The sequence below is a fragment of the Palaemon carinicauda genome, chromosome 42 (assembly GCF_036898095.1).
Source record: "Palaemon carinicauda isolate YSFRI2023 chromosome 42, ASM3689809v2, whole genome shotgun sequence".
NCBI lineage: Eukaryota > Metazoa > Arthropoda > Malacostraca > Decapoda > Palaemonidae > Palaemon > Palaemon carinicauda.
In genome coordinates this window covers 52,744,074-52,759,128 of record NC_090766.1, presented here as the reverse complement: position 1 = coordinate 52,759,128, position 15,055 = coordinate 52,744,074, and the positions used below count along the sequence as shown (strand labels likewise).

The following is a 15,055-nucleotide window of genomic DNA, read 5'->3' as shown; positions in this document are numbered from 1 at the left end:
TGACTTTGAGATCCCATAAACGAAGTGGACTTGGGTTACGTAACTCATATCTCAAGGAGCCCTCGCTCCTCCCGAGCAGAAAGATACTCAAGACGGTGTCATGCAGCGTACGGTGTCGCTTCGACAGTTTCAGCCTTTCAAATAGGGTTAGAGCAAAACAGCTGCTCAACCATCCCAACTCAAGAGGGCCAAGTACTGAGTTTAACAATCCAACCTCAAAAGTTCTTCAATACGGTATTTCTCCTCCCGCCAGAAGACAGGGTCGCAGTAGGGGCAGAGGAAGAAAGGTCTTCATTGAGTACTGTTCATTGTCTCTAAAGGACATCCATTCCTACCGGCCCTGCCTGTCCATTGAGAACGCTGTCCCTATGCCAGAAAAGCTTAAGGTAGTATAGGAAGACATCTGGAGGGTTTCATCAGAATGAGACAATCTTTAGAGACGTTTGTTACAGCAATGAAGAGTGGAATATCTCTGCTTTGACAAAAGTCCACCTGAAACACTGTTGACAAGACCTCTGTTGCACAGAGATTGGGATATGACTCCCTCTTGTGTGGCAGGCCCAAATGTGTGTGTCCTGTCTGTTTGATGAACTGTTGGTATCACTTAATGTGTGATGCTACAGAACTTGAAATTCTCCTATCAAGGTACCACATCCTCTCAAGGCCTAAATGCCTTGGTCATTCATGGATGTGGCCTCCAGTCTGGGGGGGGGGGGGTATTTGATCCAGTAGGTTTAGTCTGAATGGTATCCAGTCTTCCGGTAATCAAACTTAACCGACAGAAGAAACCTGGAATGATTAGCTTGAAGTGATGTCTTCTTTACCATAGTCTGGATACATGTCCCCGTCAGAACGCCAAAGTTGATAACCTTGACATGGGGCTATGAGACTGGAGGATGAAGAGGAGGAATAACAGAATGAAGAGACCACAGCTACTGTCCGGCTCTGCTATCTTCTTTCTTCGTCTTAGACATTGGGAACTGGGAACTACCACCAAAGGTGCCACCGATAGCTTGTCCACCCCCTTTCTTGGATAGATAGCCTTGAAAATACCATGAGTTTGTGAAAACATGGAGGTGCATGAAGACTGCAGCACACTTTACTTTGAAAAACCTGTGAGGGGTAAAGGTCATTCCTTAATTGCCACATCTGCCTCTCGCCTCTCTTGGCTTTACCTCCTTGAAAGGTAGAGTGAATGTAATCAAGTTTTATATAAATAAGTTGACAAAATTTTACAGTACATTTGCCCACTTAATCATTAAGCATCGTAATTTAGGTATCTGCTATGGTTTATGCCTAAGCAGTTTGTTGTCTGTGTTTGAACAAGGTTTTCCCATCATATTCATGACTGGCATGTTACTTTGACCCAGTAAATGCAGAAATGCATTTGCATTATGTCTGCATTCCATATATGAAATGGAACAAGCTAACAATAAACTAATTATTAGGCTAAGAGTAAACACATTAATTAATAAGATTTGCCAATGCATAATAAAGAATTAGGAGCAGGTCTATAGAGTGCTGTGTCAAAGTACCATTATGATAAACTAATAAGAATGGGAAATATTAAAAAAGAACACTTTTTTTGCCAGAAATGTATAGTAGGTGGGCACATTTAGGAGGAAAAACTTTCATTTCTCACTGTGGGACTAGGTCCACACTCAGGAGAGGGGGGAACATGGATCATGTCTAGGAAATGAAGGTGATCTAAAATGACAGAGGCCAAGGTGGGGACACTTCCTCCTGGTGCTTGGACCAGCCAAGCTGCCATTCTTGATGGTCTAGGTAGGCAGTTATAAAACTACTTTTTCAGGCAGGAATGTGCCTGCGAAATGAATCAGTAGTTATTTTTCACTAAAGTCTCCAAGTTTTTCACATTCTGGAACAAACTCCCTTACCTGTTCTCCAATGCACTAGTGCTGGATGTCCCTGAAATCTATGCTCTGTCTAGCAAGTCATTTCAAAGCTGTACATTTACAATTCTTCTTTGCTACAGACTTGGTTGATAAGATTATCTGGAAACAGACCAGCCCTCTGCTACTCTATGGCCAACATCATCAGACATGAAATGTCATCATTGTTGCCAATTGTTGTTGAAATACTTTGTGAAGCCAGATACTCCCAAAGTGTATCTAGACTATTTCTGCCTATATCAAAATTAAGATAAAATAGCTGGGTATACCATGTTGCAATCAAGCTTCAATAAGCTAGTTTGACAACAAGGCACCTATGCTGTGCTGACTTATTGCGAGTCACTCGTCTTTTTTTTTTTTTTTTAATAAACTACTGTTTATTACATGAAATGCAAAATGATAAGTAATGAGTTTGTAAAGTGTTTATGCTATACTGTATACTGTATTTAGCCATGATAAAATATTAACCTTGATGTATGTTAAATATTTTATTAACCATGCAAAACATCATTGGTGTAACTCTTACAGAATAAATTGTGCATACAGTACATAGATTTCCAGACTTTGTCATGTTAACAAATATAACAGCAATCCTTCACATTGTCTGCACTTCACTTTAACTTGACTAAATACTGTAGTAGGCTGTAATGTTCACAATTTTCCTACTGTTTTTTAGCTATATAGTAGCATCATGATGCAAGCTTGGGTCTTGTGCTTTTATAGCTGATAGAGATGATAATATTCTTATGCTTTTATAAAAACCAGAGTAATAATAGCATCATGATGCAAGCTTGGGTCTTGTGCTTTTATAGCTGATAGAGATGATAATATTCTTATGCTTTTATAAAAACCAGAGTAATAATCCACATAATTGAGTAGATAAATATTTATATGCTGAATTTTGTAGTTTTTAAATACAGTACCTATGCTGCTTGACATTATTAGGCAATGATTTTAGGCCACAGGTTGTCATGGAATAACTATTCAAATTCTTTCGCCACAGGGTTGCTGTGAGAGAGAAAAATCAGTTATAACCTCTGCCCTTGTAATGCTGAGTGGATATGTATTGCCCACTCATGTAAGGTCTTTAATACTGTATATTGATTGGTATGGGAAAATAAGATTTTTTTTTTCAATATACAGAACGGTATCATCATCATCATCCCCTACCAGACCTTTTGATCGCAAAGGGCCTTGGTTAGATTTTGCCAGTCTTCTCTATCTTGAGCTTTTAAATCAATACTTTTCCAATATTCATCTCCTACTTCATGTTTCATAGTCCTCAGCCATGTAGACCTGGGTCTTCCAACTCTTCTAGTGCCTTGTGGAGCCCAGTTGAAAGTTTGCTAGACTAATCTCTCTTGTGGAGTGCAAAGAGCATGACCAAACCATCTCCATCTACCCCTCACCATGATCTCATCCACATATGGCATTCAGTAATCTCTTATAGTTTCAATTCTAATCATGTCCTGCCATTCAACTCCCAATATTCTTCCGAGGGCTTTGTTTTCAAATCTACAAATTCTGTTTGATATTGTTTTCATTGTTATACCCACGATTTGTGGCCATACAGTAACACCGATCTCACTAAACTGATATATAGCCTGATTTTTGTATCTAATTTCAGGCAATTTGATTTCCAAATTTTACTTGTCTGGTTTGTTCTGTTTCAATCTTTCACTAAACTCTAATTCTAAAGATCCAGAATTAGAGATCATAGTTCCTTAATATTTAAATGATTCCACCTCATTAATCCTTTTTCCTTGCTATGAATGATATTTCATCTTCCATTGCATATTCTGTTCTCATCATCTCTGATTTTCTTCTCTTTATCTTGAACCCAACCTTATGTGATATTTCATGTATTCTGGTAAGCAAGCTTTGCAAGTCATGTGGTGTTCTGCTAATAACATCAGCATACTCTAGGTCAGGTAATTTCCTGTTACCAATCCAGTCCAATCCTTCTCCACTGTCCAACTGTTTTATCCATAACAAAATCCATGAGGAGGATAAACAGCATAGGTGACAATACATTCCCTTGGAGTACTCCACAGTTCACTGGAAAATTGTTTGATAGGACTCTACTAACATTAACTTTGCATTTACTATGCTCATGAACATATTTCATTAAATTTACATATGTGAGAGGAACTCCATAATAACGTAGGACTCTCCACAAAATTGGCCGGTGCACATTATCAAAGGCTTTTTCATAGTCCACAATTCCATCTAAAGTGGATTTCTATCTTCTACACTTAAGTGTGATGCCTCTTGTAATTTTTGCAATCTGTCAGATCTCCTTTTATTGCCATTTTCACCAACACTCCTGGCTCCCACTCATTAGGTTTTGCCTCTTCATGCCACATTCTACAAAGTAATCAGGTATGCAGTTATTCCATCGTATCCAGGGGCTTTCCATCGCTTGAATTTTTTTAATGATAACTTTGACTTCAACCATACTGAATTCATTCGTGGGGACATCATTGTCCTCCTCGGCTTCAAGTTTATTAATCAAATTATTCCCTTCATATCTCCTATTCATAATCTCCTTAAAGTGTTCTTCATCTGTTGTTATAATGGATCCATCTCTCATTTTGATGGGTATTTGCTTCTTCTATGCTCCCGTAGAGATTTCATTAATAATTCTATGAGCAATTCTTACACCATACATTTAATGTATATATTGCTGATCTTATTAAAGTTCGCGCTTGACTTTTAATGATTAGGTTCCCCCAAACATATGTGAATATCAAAATCTGTCTAATTTCAGGTTTTTAATTATATTCCCTAACATTAAAAGTGAATACAAATTACTAAAAATATCACAATAAAAAATAGAAACATTGACAAATTAACTTGCTCTTTACCTTGAAGGAGAGTCGTGGTTGGCGTATGAGGGATGAGAGAGGAGGAGGGAGTTACTGTGTGGAGGGAGAATATCTCTCCAAGAGAACAAAGGGTTATCAAAAGTTTTCTCTCTTGAACAGCATTCACTTTCACATAGTAGAAAACTTAATTTACGCTTTATGGGCACATGGTTGTCTTTTTTTTTCCACTTACATTCTAGTTTGACAAAGAAACTATCTAGAGACAACTACTTTTGCCTTTTCTTTTAAATAGCGTGAAAATGGGATAAAAACCACATGAACACTGCATGTGAGGTGTATGGGCAACAACCGACAGATTCTGTGGTAGTCTGGGAAGTAAACATGAAAAAAATTGGGCATATGGAGGGAATTTTTTGCTTGCAGACCGATACAATGCCAGTATACCGAAATGCTCGTATTAAAAGTTACTTGTAAACCAAAGTATACTGTATTACAGATATGTAAACTGCGGTATTACTGTACTGTATTAATGTTTATTGTATCGTATCTGTTACTCTCTTTAATTGTTGAAACCTACATTCATTCAGTTATACTGTGCATACTGTACTTTATACCAGAGGTTATCTATGTAGTTATGGTGGTTCTTTTTTTTTTTTTAATAAAATTATAGCAAGTTAAATGCAATGGTAGTTTTTTTTTTTTTTAATAAAATTATAGCAAGTTAAATGTAACTTTTTGTGCTTATTACATGTATAGGGAATGTATAAGTTTATAAAATCAATCCTAAGTTGAAAATCGCCTTATGTCAGGTCTCGGAACAAATTAATCACATATGTTGGGTTATTACTGTACATATTTGTATGAATAAATTAGTCTTGTTTAAATAAAAGCTAATTTTTTTTGGCTACTTGTTTAAAGAAAAAAAAGAAGCTTATCAAAATAATTCTTGATGTAGAAAAATGACAAACTTATAACAGAGTTTGTATTTTTCCTAACATACAAACCCGAATTCTTTACTATAGGAGATATTCTAGCACAAGCTGGAAAATAAGGCAGAAAAACCTTAACAAGGTCATTAACGACCGGTCGGGTAATTACCCACCTGTTAGTGGTGGGGGGACCGCCAGTCGGTAGCTGCTGTTTACCTTCAATCAGATTCTAGCTAGGACTATTCTAGAGGGCTGTGATGGAGGGAAGATTGGTGTAAAGAATTCGGGTTTGTATTTTAGGAAAAATACAAACTGTTATAAGTTTGCCATTTGTTCCTACACTTGATACAAACCCTCATTCTTTACTGTGGGAGACTTAGTCTTGAGCCCAGGGTGGCCAAGGAATTCCCTATTCCTAGGGAAGATAGTCCTCAGACTAGACTTTTGAAGCAAGAATCTTCCGTTAATCTTCTTTCTTTGTAGATTCCCATAATCTTAGCACGACTGAAGATTTGTAGCTTCGAGGAAACAAATGTTTCAGGATGAAGTGGGTCAGGAACATTCGACTCGGACCCCTTCAAACTTAGGATTCCCCTGACCTTGCAAAGGGGAAACCTCGTGACCACAAGTACTGTATAACTTATACCCTGTGAGAGGAATCAGATGAGCATCATACCTTATTTCCATTGGTGAGTCCAGCTGAAACTGGATACAGACTAGGATCCCAAGATGGTAGGGAGAAGGAGATGAAGATAGATAGATGGATGTCCTTCTTAAAACCTAAGTGTAACCTAGTATCCTCAGCCAATAGTTACTGTCCCCTTAAAGGGCGTCTAGAGACCTATATGTCATGTCACTCAAATAGTGAGCAGTGAATGTAGATTGGCATTTCCATACCCCAGCACTTAAGACTTGGGAGACTGAGAAACTTCTCTTAAACGCCAGTGAGGCAGCCCTCCCCCAACTTGATGGGCTCTGGGTCTCCGTGAAAAGACCTTGCAATAACTTTCTTGAGTCAGAAAGGGATGATATTGCAAGAGGTTCTCTTCTTTACCTTGTTGGTACTAAGGAAGAGATGACGGAAACGTAGTCTGAAAGGTCTGGTGCGCTTCAGATATTTCTTTAGCGCCCTGACTGGGCATAGTAACGACTGGTCTGTATCCTGTGTTACCTTATTGAGGCTGGAAAACTTGAAATTCTCAAAATCTCTTATCGGTAGATGAAGGATTATGAGTCTAGCCACCTAGCCCGGTACAAAGTTGCGAGACGCTCCTCCCCCCCATCCCTTAGAATGGGTGACGACGTAAGACAGACCATGTAGCTCACTGACCCTTTTAGTTTTAGTCGAGGACAGAGGTACGAGGAAGACGGTCTTAAGGTTCAGAAAGTAGCCCGAAGCCCTTAAGGGCTCATAGGGCAGACCCTTCAGGGAACGTAAGACACGTCTAACGATGATGGTCTAATCTCAACTGGGAGGCAAGATCACTCAAAACCCCGAATCAACCAAGGTGATATCTTCTGAGGCGGAGAGGTCAACCCCTTCTCAGTCTACCGATGAAGCTCAAGGCTGAGAGATAGCCCTTAATCGCCGAGACTGAGAGGAGCTTTTCCTCACTGAGGTCACCGAGGTACAAAAGGAAGTCTGGGAACTACCGATTCCTTCCTTTTGAGAACCCAATTGCTCCACATGGTCACTGTTGTAGCGGTTAAGAAGTCCATTGTCTTGGCCCCAGCAGTTAGGACTTCCTGTAGGGACTGTCTAGAGTCTTGGTTTGACAAGTCCTGGTGGCTCGCGAGTTAGGCGACTGTACCAGACCACGTGTCAAGCCAGAAGGGGCATTGAAGTCGCTTCCATTGCAGAGGCTTCTGTGACTGAGAAGAGTCTGGAAGAGTAGTGTGTCTTCGAGGATTAGCCCGGTGTGAGCCTCGCCGTGAGGGGATCCAAGGTCAGAGGAGAAGGGTTAACGTCTCTGATCTCGGCAAACAGACCAGGTTTAAAGGTTTAAAAGTCGCTCAAGAATGGCAGAGTCAAGGGACAGTGACATTGCACTAGCAGTTAGGACAATGCCCCAGAGACTGACCATATATGGTCAATGACCAAGCCTCCTCTCCATTCCAGCTAGGACAAGGGAGGGCCAGGTAGTGGCTGCTGATGACTCAGCAGATAGACCTATAGGCTCCCCTAAACCCCCCAACCTTAGCTCACAAGGATGGTACGGTTGCAGGCACTAATGGCACTAACGAGTCTGAGCGGGACTCAAACCCCAGACTGTCAAACACCAGTCAGAGACGTTACCAAACAGGCCACAGCCAGAAGATCAATTCTGGTCTTAGGGTTTGGGTTGGACGACATAGCCTGTCTAAGGCTGGAGCGTCAAGAGGTCGAAGAGACAGATGCAAATCGCCGAGGCATGAGATATTACACATAGTTCTTAGAGTCCTTAAATAGGAGGATTCTAAGTCTCTCGACGGCAGCTCTCCCGAGGAATCCTCAGGCTGCGCTAATTCCTCGCGTGTTATTACAGGTAAAGTGGAGACGCGATTAGCAGACAAACCTTATGTCTTACCCCTTGCATCTTTCGTATCGAAAGGGGAAGAACAGCAGAAGTCGGAGTGTCTGGAGGTAATGGCGAAGACCGTTGACGAGAGTCGAAAAAATCTGTCATAAGAGTAGAAATCTTGATGACGATGGTCGCGCGCATGGCACTAATTACACGTGCGCGGGGACACTGTGCTAATTATTACGAGAGCCCGACGACTCAGCGTAACTGAAACTCAAAGGTTCCAAGTCCTGTGAAGGACTCCCAAGGTCATGAGAACCCGTAGGATCAACATAACGAGAGTTCAAAGGCTCCTGATCACGCCCGCCAAAAGGGTGATCGTCACGAGACCCCGAGGGGTCAACGTGAGGAGAACCAGTAGGTTCAAAAAGACGTCTCCTTACAGCACAAGGGGGGAGAACGTCAAGGATGAAGATAACTCCTCCGCAGGGTAGATTTGTTCTCCTGAAGGAGAACGTTGCTTAAGACAAGGCTCTCGCTCCGCCCATGGAGGAGAACCAAAAGCGTAAGGGGGGAGGAGTGTGGATCAGCAAACTCCTATAAGTTTTCTCTTGTGAATGGGAGGAAGGTTCTCCCGAAGGAGATTGCCTGAAACAAGCTTTCTCCCTGCTCTATGGGGAAAAGCGTAGGCGTAATAACCTCTTTCTCGCAAACGAGGGAGAAGTCCTCCAGAAGGAGGATATTGCCTAAGGCAAGATTTCTCCCCGCTCTATGGGAAAAAGTGTATTCGTAATAATTTCTCGAGAACGAGGGAGAACTCCCGAAGGAGGACATTGCCTAAGACAAGCTTTCACCCAGTTTTATGGGAAAAAAGCATAGGCGTAATAATTCTCTCTCTCGCAAACGCGAGAGAAGTTCTCCCGAAGGAGGACATCACCCAAGACAAGTTTCCTCCAAGTTTTATGGAAAAAACGTAGGCGTAATAATCTCCTTCTCGTAAACGAGAGAGAAGTCCTCCCGAAGGAGGACATCGCCTGAGCCAAGCTTTCTCCCAGCTCTTATGGGAAAAAAGTGTAGGCGTAATTATCTCTCTCGCTAACGAGCGAGAAGTTCCCCTCAAAGGAGGAACAAGCCTTAGACTTGCTTTTTCCCCAGCTCAAGGGGAGAAAGCACAGTCTTCGGGGATGAGATAGCAGAGGTAAAATCGTCGAACTGTTCACAATTCATCACGAAGGAGGGAAGGCTGCTGAATGGCTTAAGTGGGGAAGCTCTCCCTCGGAAGGGGGGTGGTTCTCTCACGCAGCCCAATTCCGAGGAAGGTTATCACTCCCTCGTAAGGAGAGGTTCTCTAACCCCTGGAGGCGAACCTCATGGCAGCGATCTATGTTTCCCAACAACAAGTTGATCAAGTTGCAGGTTGACAACGAGTGCTACCTCGTAACATGGGCAGCTCATGAGCTACCACATGAAGCTCAGGATAACGAACAGAGTGGCCGAAGCCATCAGCATTGTGTTCTACGTCGCTGCTATCTGGGCGTTTTCTTTTAGCCTCTTTAACACGTTTCCCCTTTTCCTTCTACTCTCAACCGAAGAGAAGAAGGGCCGAACCCCTGCATCTTCTTCCGAGGTTTCCGAGAGACTCGTAATCCTTAACTCATTAGGGAGCACAGGAACTGAGGAGGTTGTCTTGTCTGAAACACGAGAGCGAGGGATTGACCCCGCGAGTGCATGACCGGAGTTATGCGTGTGTAGCGCTAATTGCGTGCGAACACCTTGCATGACGGGAGTCTGAAGACTGCCATAATAGTAAAACTCTTGATAGTCATGGGCGCAGTGTTGGTTGAGCGTACGCGAACACACTGCGTGACAAGAGTCCTAAGACTCTATCATAAGAGGAAAATTCTTGGCGGCTTGTTTCACGAGAACCAGAAGGTTCAGCGTGATCTTGTGTGCCCCTAGAGGTTGAGTTGCGAAACCCGAAGGGCCAGAGCGTTTCACTTGTCACGAGGCACCAAAGTGTCAGCGTGACTAAATGCACGAGAGCCCGAGGTTTCAGCAACTTGAGTTGCGAGAAAACGAAGGGATAGCACACCGGGAAACCAAAGTTTCCTTGTCACGAGACCCCAAAGGGTCAGAGATCAAGAAGTCGAAGGCGAGAGCGATCTTCTCTGAAGATAAGGAGTGATAGCGAGGAGAAGCGCTCATTCTGACTTTTCTAGAGCGAACGGAGACCCTCAAACTATTATGCGAAGAAGAGGGTTCGAGGTTAGGACATGCTTTGCCCTTGGCTGCGCTCCTGGGTTCTTAGATGATTCCTCGCAAGAGAAAGACGACAGCGAGGCAGAACGATGACTAGAGGGCTCTTCTTAGGTTTGTGCCAAGAGCGCTTATAGTCTCGAGGAGACACAGAAGGCGAGGAAGAGCGAGAACGATGATGTCTCTTCCTACATCGCCTGTCTCTTCGGCGAGAGCATCTAGGTGAAGGCGCGCTAGCTCTCCTTTTCCTCTACTCTCTCTCCCCCTCCTAACCTCCGAAGAGGGCGATGACGAGGAGGAAGGGCTCTTCTTATGTTTGTGATGAGAGCGCTTATAGTCTTGCGGCGATACATCTCACAAAGAGATAGAAGGCGAGGAAGAGCGAGAACGATGATGTCTCTTCCTATGCTGCCTGTGTCTCCGGTGAGAACGTCTGGGCGAAGGAGAGTGAGCACTCCTTTTCCTCTTCTCTCTCTCCCTCCTAGCCTCCGAAGAGGGCGAGGAGGAGGAGGAACAGGTACTGCGATGTTTGCGCTCGCGACGTTGTAATTTGTAGAGTGCGAAGTAGGTGCCGCAGGAGCTGAAGTTACTATATCCACTAAAACTTCCGTGGGCGCCGACCGAGTTAATGGGAGGTAGGCGAGGTCCAGAACTCTTGAGGGTTCCAAAACAGAAGGGACCTGAGGCACTATCTTGCCCGCGAGGAACTGGTTCCAAACTTACTTCGAAGGAGAACCAGGAAGTCTAAGGGTAGGCTATACCGCTCGTACATGATCTGGAATGGAAGCAGTAACAGAGTCATTCCCGGTGGCGGAAAGTATTGCCCCACTGGGGGAGGCAACGTGATCTGCCTGACCAAGAGGAATGGGGGTTAAATCAATGGTGCCACTCTTCCTTGACTTCCCCGGAAGATTCCCCCCGGAAGGAGGCAGGCAAGGAAGAGAGGAAGAGTCTGAAGGGAGAGATCGAGAGGCCGAAGAGGAGGTCCGTGACTCCTTGAGGTAAAGAGTCCTTCTAGGACTTCCTATTCTACCGCTCTCGAACTTCTCCCACTGAGAGGGCGACCATTTCTACATACTTGGCAGGGGGAGCCTTCAGAACACCTATGACCTCTGTACCTAGGGCATAGAGAAACAGGATCCAGGTCCAGCGGCAACATAAAGGTACAAGGAACACTTCCTCATAATAGAGGACATCACATCTAACAAAGAAAAAGGATTAATCAAAAAAACCAAAAAAGAAAGGCTAGTCTGCCAGTCAAATAAAAGCAGGAGCAGCAGTGTTACCACTGCAACAGCTAGAATTTGATTGAAGGTAAACAGCAGCTACCGACCGGCAGTCCCCCCACCACTAACAGGTGGGTAATTACCTGCCCGGTTGTTAACGACCTTGTTAAGTTTTTTCTGCTGTATTTTCCTGCTCGCCCTAGAATATCTCCTATAGTAAAGAATGAGGGTTTGTATAAAGTGTAGGAACAACTACATAATAAAGTAAAACTACCATACCATGATGGCTAATGAAAAAGAAAATCCTTGTTAAAGTGGTTAAAACATGTGACACCAGCATTTAAAGGTTTATCTTAATAAAACTATGGATCGAGTTTGTTCTTAATTGGACCATATAGCCCAGTGCTAGTTCCAGGTAGATCAATCAGTCTCCCAAGTTTAACTAGGTGAAAACTCTGTAAAAAATTAAGAGGTTTGATTGCAAAAGGGAAGAAATCTGGAATGCCAATAAAGCTTAAGGCTAAAAAAGCATCTAGGTGCCAAATCAACTGTGCAAAAAACATTAAGAAATACCTACAGTAAACCCTGTGAGATGCACTGATGGCACTAACCCTCAAGGGGGAGGAAGACTAGGAATATCATATTTAATGCATCTGAAGTGTTCTAACACAACTATGCAGTTTTAAATGAAAAATACACCATGTTGTTTACTTACAATCAGAAATTCAGTCCTCTACTCTTCAAGGCATTGATAACTGTCCAACTCATTCCCATTGAACTCCATGGACATTGAATAGGTTATGTATTGATTTTCAGCTGTTTTCTGACCTGGAAGAAAAAATAAAAGGTTTGTCAGAAACATGGAACCACATATACTGCTTGATATCACGCCTTACTGTAATCTCTCAGAGCACCTTTCCTCCCAGCACTACTCTCTAATACTAAAGCCTCTTCGACATGAGGGGCAAATGCAAGGCAGGTACTCAGATTTGTCTGTAATTTTCTCACTTTGAAACAGTCTTACCAGTTCAAACAGTCCAAGCCAGGCAGTAGGTACAGACAGGCGAATGTATGATTTGGGCCAGACGCGGGGCAGAGGCCTAAAGGTAGAGTGCCGTCTAGAATTGACAGGCAACGTAGTCACTACTCAGGCACTCCTCTAGTGCCTCAACAACGGGCTTAGGCACTTTGATGGTTTGGCCGTGGTTTCCTCGTCTATGACGTCATCTACACTCGTAATCGCCTACCATACAAAAAAATTTGTAACTGTGTCTGCCCACCATGCATTTGCCCTATGTGGAAGGGGCTTCAGGAGTAAATAACACATTCATCACCCGTCCATCTTCCCATTTTTTAACAACCGAACTTAAAATTTATTTTTATGTACAGTATACGCTATTGACTCCTTACCTAATACACTGCTGACTACTGTTAATAATCAAATAATTGTGGCTGGAAAATAAAAGTTTCTATCAGCTCATGATTGTAGCTATCTGCCTGAAACCAGAAGCTGGGCTAATGTAATGCAAATTGGTTATTCATAAACTTAATCAAAGTTTTCTCCTAAAAGAGCTTAAGCCCTCAATGACAATTCCCCTTACATTCTCAATAGTCCTATTGTTCCACCTTTAAATAGGAACGTGTCCATTTTACATGCTGTAGACGAGACCCAGACATTAGGAGATCAAAATTTCCCATGAACTACATAATCATTTCTCACATTCACAAGGACACACTTGTATTCAGTGAATCAGATGATTTGAAGGCTTTTAGATGTCATCAAGGGTATAATAAAAGTTTAATCCAATTAGCCACTCTTCCCCTTTAAAATCTGATTGACTATTGTCTAGTGTTCATGTCCTTTCCAGCTCATCTCACCTTCCCGATCCCCATTTTTCCCTAATCTAAAGAAACATGAATATTAACTTCATCTTCATATGCCAACTATTTTGACAATCTTCCATTTTAAGAACTGTTTAGAAGTACTGTACTATGCCTCCAAAATTAATTTATTTTTTTATATTTTTTCTTTACATAAAACACGCCATATCTTTACTAGGATCTGCAGGTGGGGCCTTTCAGTTGCAGGAATGGGGGAAATGTCACAAGGTTTACATAATATCTCTACTGATAACATCACTGTAGCAGCCCTCTTAAATAATTTCATCTTTGAATTTACCTAGAATATTTCTCAAACGATAATGCCATCCTCTATAAACTCTGCCTGTACCTCAAAAGATGATATGCCTTACTGTTCTTATTCCTGACAACTTCACGAGTCAGGCATTGCTAACTTCGCTTGCTTACTTTTATTAATGTTGAGAGCCCAGTGCCCCTTTCAACTGTTTAGTCCAATGACTGCGACACGGTGGGAAATATATATATATATTTTTTTAGCAGACACTTAGGCAAATGCCTATAATGAAATCCGTCAATAATCAACCTCAAACTTTACCCCACTGCTCTTTCCAAGAAAGTCAAGGTGACTTTTCATAAGTCCGGAAAACTAATTTGGCAATGGGGTTGCCAAAGTACATTTTGAAAGCCTGCAGTTGCACAATGAAGTTAAAGTTGAGAGCTTGGATGGCAAGATTAAAGAAAATGCACCTGACGAGGTTCACAGGGCAACACTCGCCCCAATATTGGAAATAAAAGCTTGGAGCCCTGAGGAATTAACTCCTTTGTCTTAATAGTAGGCTATAATGAAAGTGACGGACAGACAGAAATTGAATGTGTTCGAGATGAAATGTCTAAGGAGTATGGCTGGTGTATCTTGAGTAGATAGGGTTAGGAACGAAGTAGTGAGGGTGAGAACGGGTGTAAGAAACGAGTTAGCAGCTAGAGTGGATATGAATGTGTTGAGGTGGTTTGGCCATGTTGAGAGAATGACTGTCGGCTAAAGGTGATGAATGCAAGAGTTGATGGGAGAAGTACAAGAGGAAGGCCAAGGTTTGGGTGGATGGATGGAGTGAAGGAAGCTCTGGGTGATAGGAGGATCGATGTGAGAGGGGCAAGAGAGCGTGCTAGAAATAGGAATGAATGGCGAGCGATTGTGACGCAGTTCCGGTAGGCTCTGCTGCTTCCGGTGCCTTGGAAGACCGTGTAGGTAGGAGCAGTAGGGGATTCAGCGTTATGAGGCTTCATCTGTGGTGGATAACGGGGGAGGGTGGGCTATGGCACCCCTAGCAGTACCAGCCGAACTCGGTTGAGTTCCTTGTCAGGCTGGGAGGAACGTAGAGAGGAGAGGTCCCCTTTTCTGTTTCATTTGTTTGATGTCGGCTACCCCCCAAAATTGGGGGAAGTGCCTTGGTATATGTATGTATAATTTATCATTCAACCTATTGTTCCCAAGTAAATGAGAGATCACAAGTGTACTAAAACCAAAGATGTCTCATACCTTTT

At 42.6% G+C, this 15,055-nt stretch overlaps 1 protein-coding gene across 1 annotated transcript in view; it reads left to right on the top strand.

Annotated features, from left to right (window-relative positions):
- Positions 1 to 15,055, top strand: part of LOC137633155 (uncharacterized) — a 619,863-nt gene that overhangs the window by 603,363 nt on the left and 1,445 nt on the right. The window lies entirely within an intron of this gene.